Source organism: Elgaria multicarinata, chromosome 1 (genome assembly GCF_023053635.1).
Source record: "Elgaria multicarinata webbii isolate HBS135686 ecotype San Diego chromosome 1, rElgMul1.1.pri, whole genome shotgun sequence".
Classification (NCBI taxonomy): Eukaryota; Metazoa; Chordata; class Lepidosauria; order Squamata; family Anguidae; genus Elgaria; species Elgaria multicarinata.
In genome coordinates this window covers 167,877,771-167,890,894 of record NC_086171.1, presented here as the reverse complement: position 1 = coordinate 167,890,894, position 13,124 = coordinate 167,877,771, and the positions used below count along the sequence as shown (strand labels likewise).

General features: G+C 41.5%; 1 protein-coding gene across 2 annotated transcripts in view; it reads left to right on the top strand.

The window, feature by feature from the left end:
* SLC45A3 (solute carrier family 45 member 3) overlaps positions 1 to 13,124 on the top strand; it is a 48,415-nt gene that overhangs the window by 10,425 nt on the left and 24,866 nt on the right. Inside the window, exon 1 of one of the 2 annotated variants that reach the window (XM_063142683.1) lies at positions 2,144 to 2,215. The exons of the other annotated variant lie outside the window; for it this stretch is intronic. The gene's annotated coding sequence lies outside the window, so the exon portion shown is untranslated. Of the gene's footprint in view, positions 1 to 2,143; positions 2,216 to 13,124 lie in introns of those variants that run through there. 2 annotated transcript variants of the gene reach the window in all.

Here is a 13,124-nt window from a genome sequence, read left to right as displayed (position 1 = left end):
CCTGACTGTATCTTTGCTTTCTATTTATTGAATAATAAGTTGTATGCTTATTCCTCACTTTTCAGCTAAAGCTGGCTCCCAAAGCAGCTTACAGCAGAGAACTACAATATAAGATGTTGGCGTACATAAATACAAGCATTCAGCAGTGTCTCACAAAATGTGAATATTCGATGGGGAGCATGGGAATTCCCGTTAGAGAAACACAAATCCCAAACCCATTGGATACAGGAAACTAGTTGCTTAATTCTTTGGCTTGTGGCCCTAGTCTTCACTCTATCATTAGATCTAAAACAAAGAGGAACAAACAGAAACAATTTGGAATTCTAGGAATTGGAGAGCCAGTGTGGTATAGCGTGTGGGTTGGGCCTGGAGAGACCTCCACCATGAAGCTCACTGGATGACTTTGGGCCAGTCACTGACTCATGGCATAACCCACCTCACAGGATTGTTGTGAGAAGAGGAGGAGGTTCATGTATATCACTTTGGGCAAGCAAAAGGTGAGATGTAAATGTAACAAATAAATATAAATGCAAAGGCACTGATGGTGTAGACTACCATTTTCAATAGATGAATTGCCCCAGCTGAATCTCAGATCTACCCTGGTTGCTTCCCTGCTTCCCTCTTTTCCCCAAAACCCATGAAGCCTTTGGTTTAACCCCTTAATCCCCATCCCAGTTGAAGTGAAGTCTAAGTACATCTAATTGTATTTGTTCATCTTCATCTGCTAGTAGCCATACTTCATCCCTTCCTTTTCCTCTTCCCCTCCCTGTGCTTTCTCCCTACTCTTAAAAAAGAAAAAAAATTATAAGTTCCTTGGGACAGGTATGTTCTGTGTCTGTCACATATTCACTCTATTTTCTTATAGATCTTTTTTCTTTTTCCCTGTCAAGGCAGTTAATAGCTTAAAATAATGTTTGCTATATAAGAGATGAATGCAGGAGGAATGGGCTGGGAAGAGGAAAACAGGCAAATTGAGTTACCAGGTTTTTTTATACTGTTACTTAATGATGTTACGTAATGACCAGATGCTATGGAATGGTCACTGAAGCAGACTGTTCTGGGATGAGTGGGAGGGCGAAATGGCAGCCTGTCCCACCCTCAGTCTCGTCTCTTCTCTGCTGCTGCCAAGTAGAATGTTACGGTACTGGGTGCATTGATAGTGCTGTGCAAACAAGTTTGTCAGCACTCTTTCATTCTGTATTTCATCATCCTTCCATGTTCTGCATCAGCCAATGAAGAGTGTGTTTAAAGTTGCAACCCTGTTGTTCCATCCTGTTAACCTAAAGTAATTGGAATTATTGCTCATTCACATATGCAAACCATTTAGGGTGGCCACTTACAAATAACCAAAAAAAAGAAGAAGAATGCAAACAAGAGGGTGCCACTCTGCATAATATTTGCATGTGATAATTTATACATCTAGATGCATTTGGATATAATTATTATAATAGAGAATTAACTTTAATAATTAACTTTAAACTAGGCTTCAACTGAACACTCCTCCAAATGGAGAACATTTTCAAAATAGAGGACAATTCTATGGCAGCCTTTCAACTAGAGGACTGCCCTCTGTAAATGAGGACACATGGCCATCTTTGCTTGACACTGGATTTCAAGTGACAAACATGCAACTATGAAACAACCCTCGATTGTGATTTGCATATTAGTCAATTATTTCCAACTCCAAATGGAATGGCAGTGGAGGGGAACCCTGGCATAATACACCAGTTCAAATTCACATGTGTGTGTCATTCAGGAGTCTCCCATATTTAATTTTGTCTAGTTTGAGATCAAACTTCAGTGTTGGTGGATATCCATAGGAAAGCAATCCCAGACTTTTTGAGATTGAGATTGTCCCTTTATCTTTTCCCATCCTTGACTTGATGCCTGTGTCATACAGACAAAAGGTTAGTCTCGTGCAAAATGAACTTCAGTGATAAAGCATGATCTGTTTTCTAAATAATAAAAGTTCCACTTTCTAAAGGCCAGTCTTTGCTAAAAGTCCCAAAAAGCAGTTGTAATTGGGTTACTCAGTTACGTTTCTGCTTCACCTGGGTTTTCCATGAACTTTGATCTGGTAAACACAGCCAGAGGTGGGCAAACATCTGAAGAAATTAAACATAAAGGACTGTTGGGTGGAGAGAGTGCACTCTGCAATTTCCAGGTGCTGTCTGAAGATTTCTCTCAGTGGCCACTCTGTCCATGCAATGCACCAGTAAGTGAGAGTGTTAATGCTTATAACCTGTTTTGTTTGTTCTTGTTAGCCATGCTGTGTACGAACACTGGACAGTTTGTATTGGTGTGTTGATCTTATCTGCTACACTCTGAGAGATCTGAGCCAATATTCTACTGTTGAACGTGACTTTCTTCTGAGGTCCTTGTAGACCCCCTTCATAATGGGATCTTATCATTTGGCAGCCATTAAATGAGTTGCTATCCCAGCTGCACTATGAGGCAAAGCCATTTGTAAAAGGAGATCGCTGAAACCAAGAAAGATTTGCCCAAGTCCTAAAGCACATGGCAGATGATAGGAATGATCAAGGCAATACCTACCCTAGCTTCCCCCAACCTGAGCTGTGCTGACTGGGGATGATTGGACTTGCAGTCAAACACATCTGGAGGGTGCCAGGTTGAGGAAGGCTGACCTAGCCATTCTTAGCTCTATGGATGACTTTGAGGAGAGTTGAAACCACCATAAAGTTCACCTTAACTCTCAAATTTTAACGTTCATTCCCTTTAATAGGTAGAAAGAGTTGACTTTTGCTTGCCAGATAATAGTTTGTATTGACAATAAACCTAAAGGTTCCATCTACAATCTCTTCCCTCAAAATAATAATAAAAAAGTTAATAAGAGCGGGAACTGCTTTCCTCTTAAGTGAGCAGAGTTAATTTGTCTGATGTGGTTTGCAGAGATCAACAACCTGGCTCTGAAAAGAGGGATTTCAGGAAGGCAGAAGTGGTATTTAACCCGCTCATAGGAGTACAGCAAGGCAGCTCTTTCTGAATCAATGTAATTCCCAGTCTCATTGCAGAGAACAGCTTTGCCTCTGCCGAGTTCACCTGCTCTGTCATGCCTTTGTTTAGTACTATCTAACCAAAATGAGACCATATACTTGTCTCCTTCGTTTGCAAAGGTTCTGATTTTCTGAGCCATATGTTCTTCTTTTTTTGAAGGCTGCAAAGATGGAACCTGCTGGCAATGGTCAAAGAGTGCATAGAGAGATGATGGCATTAAACGATTCTGGCAAGGATATAAATAGCTGGAATTGCAGACCAGAAAATTGCCATGGAGGAAAAAAAATGCATTAGCTACCATGTGATTACAAAAGGGCCCATTAGTGTTGTGTGTCTGGGAGTCAAAGTGTATCCTCCAATGAAGAGCACAAGGTCATGCTCTTAACTTCAATCAGAAGCAAGTAATAAAACTTGGAGCATTCTGTCATAATCTCTTCAAAGGTTCTTATGGCCCAGACTTTGGATAGTGTCGTTTTCCTTTATCACCGCCCAGTTGGTGTTGCATGCCAGATAAGCCTTCTCTGTTGGCATCAAATCCTGCCTTCCTATTCAAAACTTTTCAAATAAACTCCATTTTGTCCAGTTACTACCAGTACTAAAATGACGAGAGGGCTGCATGTGATTAATCCCGAAGAAGCTATTCCTCATAATGTCCAAGCATTCAGCCTTGTGATGATTTCAAACAGTATTGGTTAACAGAATTGCTAGCATGAACTAGACTGCAATCACCAAAAAAGAGGACACTGTATTGCATAAAATTTACATATGCTAATTTATAAGTATAGATGCAAATTTAGAAATGATACCATGTAAACAGAAATATAGCACATCTCGCCATGCTGTGGAAGAGTATAGCCAGATGATCTGTGTGCTTGCCTTTTCAGCCTACTGCTCAGGCGCTTATTATAGATGGGGAACATTTCTTAGGGGTCTTTAAACCAGAATTGGGCAGGGTTGCCAGTGGAAGATGCCTTCAAAAAGAGGCCCGTCCTGTGGCAGCCCTTCAAACTGAAGATAGTCCTTTCTAAAAGAGGACACCTGACATTCTATTCACACTTGTGGACCTGACATAGCTGCTCTGGGTGGGGCCATTTGGACTTCAGCCCACATTCATTATAACTTTTTCAAAATCTATGTATTAATTATTGTTAAAACACTTTTCTGACTAGATCCCTCCCTATTTTTAGTGAAAGAGAGGTATAGCAGTATAACACCGTAATTCTATAATGTTAATTCCACCGTCCCAACAAATCAATCTCCTCTTTTTGGTTACCACCCAAAATGGCAATGGCCCAAAAGACTTAAAATCATGTTTTAAAATTACAGTATTATAGCAGGATGACTCCTTTTTTATTTAATGAAAGAGTGGTATAATATTATAGCATAATGTGTTCTTTAAAAATTAAAGCAGGGACATGAAATGGCTCTCACCACAAAAGTTGAAACATATGACCCTACCCATGGACACACCCACTACTACGGACAGATGTGCACATAGTTAAAGAAGAATTATTATTGTATAATTCTAGGATGATTATAATTGGGATGATGATTGTGATGATTGTGTTACAGTGCTATAGCAAATGATTCCAAGAACTATTTCATGAGATAACACAGTAGTGCACCAATGTATGACGAGCCCTGCTGAATCAGACCAAAGGCCTATGTAGTCTGGCATTCTGTTCACACAGTGACCAACTAGCTGCCTCTGGGAAGCCCACAATAGCAACCTGCTACTGAAGTTCTCCTGCATCTGGTATCCAGAGACATACAACCTCCGGATCTGGAGATGATATATAGCCACTGTGACTAGTAGCCATTGTTAGTTTTTGATAGCCTTATCCTCCATGAAATTATCATGTGACACCTCTTATTGTGTACACATTGAATGAGATTCTAGGAGTCCCAAGTGATTGTATGAGTTCCTGTGATACTTGCTTATGGCCAAACATGCTTGTCTGTATGCAAGACTGTGTAAGTATACACGCTTCCCTGAATTGCAGTAGTATTCATGTAGGAAATTTAAACCTTGTGTGAAGTGATTGTAAGTAAACTAAACTTGTGGGATATTTCCTGAATGAGTGACCTCCATATTCAAATGCTCAATTAGTATTTTATAATCCTAAGGAACATAAACTCCACTAAAACGCACAGTCTTAGATTTCTGTTTTAGATAAGTTCACATTTCAGTTCCTTTTTCTAACGATTGCTGTTGAAACTCTTCTCCTTCCTCTTATCTCTGGTCTCTCCTTTCCCCTGCTTACCCAGCACGAAATACTAAATAAATCCTAATGATAGGAGTTGCTGAGAAGGTCACTTAAGTTCAATGGCCATTAAAACTGCCTAATTTCCTGTTGTATTTACATATAGTAGCAGCTAGACTTGCATTTTCTTTGAAAGCTCATTTTCTTTCCTCTTGACCAAGCAAGTTCATGTAATCTGTAAGGTGTTAACTAACCCAGCTGGAAAAAATGACAAAAAATAGTACCAAATGTGGCTTGATGCCAACAAGAGGGCTGACTATGTCTGGTGTGTGTGTGTGTGTGTGTGCGTGTAGGATAGAAAGACTAACAACAGAGTATTAAACAATATATTTAAGCTAAACGTTTTGGCTTTTGCCCTCATCAGTAGCTGTGCTGTTAAATGGGCATCAGGAGTAGCAGTTTGGAATGCCTGGAGATGAAAGTTCTTTAGGAGAAAAAACAGAGGTGTGTTTGCTGTAATGCTTTCAAATTGTCCTCCAGAATAAGGCCATTTGGACTAAGGGTTCTGAGTCTTTAGATCCAGAATTTTCCCCTTTTGTCAAGCATATCAGGGTCTTTTGTTTGTTTCATTGGAACCAACTGTAAATCCTAGAGTCTATGTGCAGGAGAGTTGAAATACCTTGCAACATTTTGTTTTTGGGTAAGACTCATGGACTTGTGCTTACAGAATCTTGTTCTTAGATCTGTGGTAGTTTTCTCTACACATCATGTACAATATGAGTGGCCACTTGTGAATTGCCTAAAGGAGAGAGCAAGATTTGCATAAAATTTGCATATGCTAATTAGAAGTAATTACTCTAATTTAAATAGAAATACAGTGCATCTTACCATAGTGGATGTCTGTGACCCAGATGAGTTGTGTTTCTTTTACCCAGTCTGCTGCCCAGGTTCTGTTGATGGGCAGCTTCAAGGCCCAGCTGATGATTCCTTTATACCAGATGTGGACTGGACAGCTCTGCAAATAGAGGATGACTTCAACACAGTCATCTGGCAGCTCTCTTCTAAGGGAGGACATATGGCCAGCTTAGAAGTCATAGCAATTGCAGTTGGCTCTGTAGCCACACTGGGGCTACTGAGGAATGAGTGGGAGGTATTGGCATTCTCAGGAGAGCTTCAAGATTTGCAGAAATAAAATACATATTTTAGAGGAAAAAAACATAAGGAAGCCCTCAGCCCTCTAAAATACTCCCCCAGCCCAATGAAGACTGAGGCCAGATCTACACTAAGCAAGGAATAGCTCTGGGTGTCTGGGAAACAACTGGTCAGGAATGGCAATTGGATCCCTTCCCTGCCTATGAGGAAGCAGGGGAGAGATACAAACATTACTTGTGGGATCGCCTTCTCCCGTACAATCCGCCTGCATTTTCAGGTCCTCTGGGAAGAACTTACTTCAGTCAGCCAAAACTAGGCTGACAATCGTTACCCAGAAGACCTTATTTTCTGTCGCCCCCAGACTGTGGAATGGCCTGCCGGAGGCGATTCGTCAACTCCCGAGTTCAAGACAGCTATAAAGACTAGCCTCTTCCAGCAGGCCTACCCAGGTGAATTTCAAACCAAGAATTTTAAGATGTCTTGATTGTTTTTTGGTATTGTATTGGTTTTATATTCTCTTTTAATTAATTTTATGTATTTGATTTATATTATATTGTTGTAATAATGTTGTTCCCCGCCTTGATTCAAAGGGAGAGGCGGGTAAGAAATTATTATTATTATTATTATTATTATTATTATTATTATTATTATTATTTTATTATTTTATTACACCAAGCAGGATATAACATGTTGAAAGTGGTTTGAAAATGGCATATGGGATGTGTCATGGACCCCAACTGTTGTCAGTGTGCTTCAATACTGCTATAAAGCAGTAGTGCAGATCCTGCCTGAGTCTACTCAGTGGCCACAGAATGCTGACTGTTGCTGGGTTGTGGGGTGGTGGTGGGGTGGGAGACATACATAAAACCAGGAGAACGAATGAAACGGAGAAGGCATGACTTGCTGGTTGGAACCTTGAACAGGAACATCCCGCACTGCAACATTTTGTTGTAGGTCCCACTTGTTCTTCCTCTGTTGTTTTATACTTTGAATTGTCTTAATTTTGTGAACTGCCCAGAGAGCTTTGGGTATTGGGCAGTATAGAAATGAAACAAACAAACAAACAAACAAACAAATAAATAAATAAATAGAATCATTAACTGGATTTTCCATCAAAGAATTCTGGAGTAAGACTGAAGTGTTGCTTGCATCTGTTGGCATTTTTCATTGCTCATCTGGTCCAAAGGCCTCTTATATGATGCTGGTTGGCAGAAGACAACAAAATGGAAAATGTAAATAATTGTCTTTAACAATTCAGGGGGCAAAGAGTTTGATGCTGCTCTCTTCAGTCTGACCTTCCTAAAGCCAGTTGCATTTTTTGGATTCTTGACACCATGGAGTGATGCTAAGCTGACAAAGTATCTGTCTCTGTCCAGAGGAAGAGGGCTGAGCCTGGAACTCTTCAGATCATGTGCCCTTCAATTTCTAGTTACTGCTGAATGTTTCCAGCAGTGGAAACTGGCAGTGAAGCTGACCTCTTCTCTTTCCTTTTTTTAACTCTATGACCTTGGTGACTTTGAATTATACCTTCAGCCACAATCTTTGTAGCAAATATGAGTCTAGGGACTGTGGTGATGAGAGAGAGACAGAGAGAGAGAGAGAGAAAAGGGAAGTAGAGAATTGGAAACCCTCCATTTGGTATTCTGAACTAGAGACCCCAATGTCCATGGTATGACTTCATTTATTTTATTTTGCAAAATGCTTTACAAATGCAGTTAAAACACAAGTTTTTGAAGTAAGGTGTTATGTGGAACAGGGAAGTACCACAGAGTCAGAAGCATCTTGTAAGCACCAGCCCATCCTGCAAGATGGTTAACATTAGACCAGGACTTCAAACCACCTCTTGACCAAGAAGCTCACTGGATGACCTTGAGCCATCTATCCTAACTTGCAGGATTGTTGTGAGGATAATAAGGGGGTAGGGGGAAGAGAACCATGTACTCTACTTTAACTTCCTTAGAGGAAAGACAGGCTATATAATCTCATACATAAATAGTAATAAGTGTGACAGCCCAATAGTAATAAGTGTGACTCTGATTAAAACATGGCAAAAACAAAAAGGACTCCTCAATTTCAACAATCTACAGTGCAGATCAGTGCTAGGCAACCTGGAGTTCTTGAGTTGTTTTGGACTGCAACTCCCATCCGCTTCAGCTAGCATGCCCAATGGTCAAGGATGATGGGAGTTGTAGCCCCAAATATCTGGAGGGCACCAGGTTGCCTATCCCTGCTGCATGCCATGTCCCCTTCCCTCTTTTTGCTTTCTCAAGTAACCTCTTGGAATAAAAATGTAACATTGTTGTTTAAAGTGCTTTGATCTTGCAACTGAGTCCAGATTTTTTAAAGAGGAATGCTCTCAACTTGTAAGTGCACATTTTGACAGTAGGCTCAGTACAAGGACTGAGTGCTTCTCCTTCTAAAGCCCCTATTGAAATGGAGAAAGCCTTGAGCAAACAGCACTTGGTCAGTGAACATCTTGCTCCTTATCTTGGTATCTGGAAATGTTGGTGTAACTTAGAATTTGCAAACTTACCAGCGTTTCAAATACACAAACTCACACACCCTGGTTTCTCCCTTAGCCCGAAAACAAATACTCTTCCAGATCTTGTGGGGAATGTGTGAGTGAAACTTTTGCAAAACTCCATCTCCAAAATGATATCCCTGCTGGACATGCTGGCTGTTATCTCTGGGCAAGTCTGTGGCTTTATAACCTCAAAGTGGTCAAGAATTCAACCTGATGGTCAAACACAGCTAAGCAAGGAATAGCTCCGGGTGTCTGGGAAACAACTGGTCAGGAATGGCACTTGGATCCCTTCCCTGCTTATGAGGAAGCAGGGGAGAGATACAAAGGCCCTGAACTTGGCATAGCTTAGAAGGAAGGAAAATGCTTGGGGCGCTGCTACATAATAGGAAACCCAACTTCTAGAAATGTAGACCCCCTTCCCTAAATGGCGAAGGCGTGGATATATTTTGTCAGCTTCTTTTCAGGGCTGCTGTTTCTCTTACTGGAGACAGAAAGGAACTGAGGGAGGGCAGCTGGGCCACCTGTTGGATTTTGACACATGGGGGAGGCCACTGCCCCCTTTAACAGTGTCTGTCTGTCTGTCTGTCCTCTTTCTCCTGGCACGTCTCGCTCGCCTTTCCCTCCAGTCTTCCAGTGTTCTGTTTACAACCGTCCCATTGTCGCTCTCGGGCTAGAAGCAGCTGGGTGGACTGTTCCAGGCTCAAGTGTAATTTCAGCTTCTTCAAAAGCCTTTAGAGGGTGTCGCTCCCCCCCCCCCCCCTTTCTATGAAGAGGACAGCAACACCAACAAGGGGATAATTTGATGGATTACTCTGCAGGGCTGAGAGGCTCTTGGCTAATCCCCTTTGTGTGTCTGTTGGGCGAGACGCTCAGCAGAAGCCCCCAGCCTCAGGCGGAGAAAAGGCGGCTCAGCGGGGTGGGTTTTACACACTGACATATAAATACAAGCGCTCTGGTCATGTGGTGCAGGGTTTAATCCCTGCCCACTACCATGGCCTAGAGGTTAAGGGGGGTGGGTGCCTGTTTGGGGCTGCTTTATGTTTTTCCCACTTGGTTTGATTTACATTTTTATTCTTCTGTTAATAACTTGGAGAGGGGTGGGGTGGGGTTGCTGACAGAGGGCAAAGCAGACAAGGTGCTGGAGCTATGGGCATAGGTCGAGGGCAGAGCGCCTTAATGCTGGCATGTCTGCAAAGCCTGCCTTCTCATTTGAGCAAACAAATTTAAAACCATTTATATCCTACCTTCTTTCCAAGGAGCTCAAGGCACTGTATGTGGTTCCATTGGAGGCTGGTGGGTCTGGTGTCAGTGGGGCAGTGAATCTGCTCCGGTTTCAGTCAGAGCCAGTCAGAACTCTAAAGGAGCTATTCAAGGCGCTTCGTGATAGTATCTTTCATTAGCTGCAGAGCCAGGATGTCAGCATGTCAGCATTGGCTAACGGGGTTCCCACCCAGGCCTGCTACTCGCAGATGGTGTTGCTGTGCAAAACTGCTGCCATTCAGATATGGTCAGAATGGGGAATGTTCCTAGTTCTATTTATTTATTTGTATTTATTTATTTAGTTCTATGCATATCTGCAATACAGCTAATACACAGATGAGACTGAGATTTTTACCCCACACGAAAAGAATCTGAACCGCATGTGTGGGAATTACCCTATGGGAATTACCCTATTTTATCCCCAAATGTTAGGCTGAGAGATGGAGAGCCAGAGAAACACCCCAAAACAAACCATGTCTTCTTCCTCTGGCTTGTCAGAGGAGAGGCAAGCCAGAATTCCTGGTTTGTACGTAATGCTAATCAAACCACAGATGGAAGGACTGTGGGTGTTCAAATGCGCCTGTGTGTAGTGGGAGCTTTCAGACTGTGGGCTGTTGTGACATGGGAACTGGGCCACTCTGTCTATTGGGTCTTCACGTTCTATGGTTGCTCTTGCTGACACAAATCTGCCTTGTGGGGTGACTGCTAATACCTTCATATCAAAATGAGTTTCAGGGAAGGGGGCCTGGTTATTATCCCTACAATTATTATCCCTACAATAATCTGAAATGTTTGCCTTTTCTGGAGGGCCATGCTTATTATCTCCTCATTTTGGTATCAGACACCTGATGTGTTTCATCTCCTCCTCCTGTAGCCACCTTTAGGATAGGAGGTAGGTAGTGAGAAGATGAGAAGGAAGCCAGATATTTTTTTAAAAAATAAAATAAATGCCACAAGCCATAATGCTTCATTTCCCCTTGCTTGGGTTGCTTCAAGTATTGCAACAAATACATGGTGTGTGTTTTTTTACTTTAATCTTGCAACTTTATTTATAACTCTTGTTTTGACACAGAAATAGTTTTCTATTTCAAATTTCTGTTACTGACAGTCCCACCTCGTTTCTGGTTAACAACATGAGTTGCTGAAAAACAAACCTGAAGCCGAATGCTATATTGGATTTATTTATTTTTTGGAAGAACAAAACGATTGACTGATATCTGTTGTTATTACTAACAGGCAAACACTATATTTACAACAGAATCCTATACAACTTTACTCAAAGCTATTTCTCGGTGTGTTTAGTTGGGCTTACTCCTCAGTCAGTGTGCAGAGGATTGCAGCTTTCGTTAATTTTTTATTGAGGAACTAATAAAATTGAGCAATTGAATGTTGATTCATGAAACTTGGAGAAGGTAAAGTCTACAATTCCAGATTGCGGATTTTCTTGTTTTTGTTGTTGTACCCAAGGAAGCTGCTCTGTCAAGCCTGCAGGGCCAGATTAAGACTTGCTGAGGTCTTAAACCATATCAAGATTCAGAGGCCCCATACCATAAAAAAGAAAAGAAAAAAGATATTACATTATAACAGAAAGGGTAATGAAAGGGAAGCATTAGGAAGTGCTTGTAGTTAAACAGATAGCCTTCCCTGAAGATGTGTATAAAAGCATTAATAACAAGTTGATTCGAACTTCTTTTAAACTGGCTGTAGTTTGTGCTTATTGCCTCCCATACTAAATGCTATTTTGCCACACTTTCTCTATATAAGGCAATTCTGCTGTAAGTCACACCAGGCTTTCCAACACCAAAGCGATTTCATCTTAGTTATCTTACATCTTAGTTATCTCCAACATAGTTAGAGGCCTCTCATAATATGAGGCCCTAAGCCATGGCTTACAGGGCTTGTTCCTAAATCCAGCACTGTGTCAAGGCAACATTTCTGGGTAATAAGAGCTTTCTAGCAGCATGTTATTAGCCTTGCATCTTGATGAAGGGCCAGTATATAATGGAGGCCTCAGCTCACCGGAAACCTAAAGCTAATTCTAAGAGATGAAATTAAATAAATTACAGCTGTGATTGCACCCTACCTGCTGCAAACACATACTTTGGGAAGAGCAGAATGGGAGGTTGTTAGAGGATGTCAGGCGAGCTTTCCATTCCATCCTAGACAAGATAGACAGAATTACACTCTATGGTGAATTTAATGTTAAGCTAGTCAGCTTTAGGTTTTCCTGGGTGTCAGCCTTAAATAATCTAGATTCCAGTTTCTCTCCCCCGGCTGCCATGGGAAGGAGGAGAGAATAGGGAGCTATGCCTGTATACAAGGGAAAAGGTTGAGCAAGAAAAGGATTTGCCAATACAGAAGGCTGCAAAGGCAGACCGACACAACAAATCCCCTTTTACCAATCTGAGTTGAGGTCCACCATGTAGATTGTAGGGCTATCACCCAATTAAATACATCTTACTCAATTAGTTATTTGTGTTCCATGGACATTTCTAAATGTAGTCCCATGGAGGATGTGCCCCAGGTATATTTCCTAGTGTCCTGGGTCTCCTAGCTGTAAGTGTCTAATTGATTGGGGGTAGGGGCAGTGATTCACAATTTGCCAGCACTGGGAAGAATAGGAGCAACTAGGTAGCTTTCACTTTTTCTATAGATGCACTGGAGAAATCAAGGGAAATATATTGCTCAATCCCGAATGAATTGAGCAATACATGAACAAAAGGGTTGGAAACATCTGGAAGGTGATTAAATCAATTGAAGAGATAGATTTTAATGAGTGAAGATGTGTTGGAGCCAGTCACTCTACTGCAACCTGCCCCACCTCATAGGGTTGTCGAGTGGAAGATGAAATTGGCACAGGGGAAAAACGATGAACTCTTTGTAGAACGGGGAGGATAACAATGTCATAAATAAAATGTATCTTAAACGTTTACGAATGGGGCATAATGGTAATAGCATTCCCCTGTTTG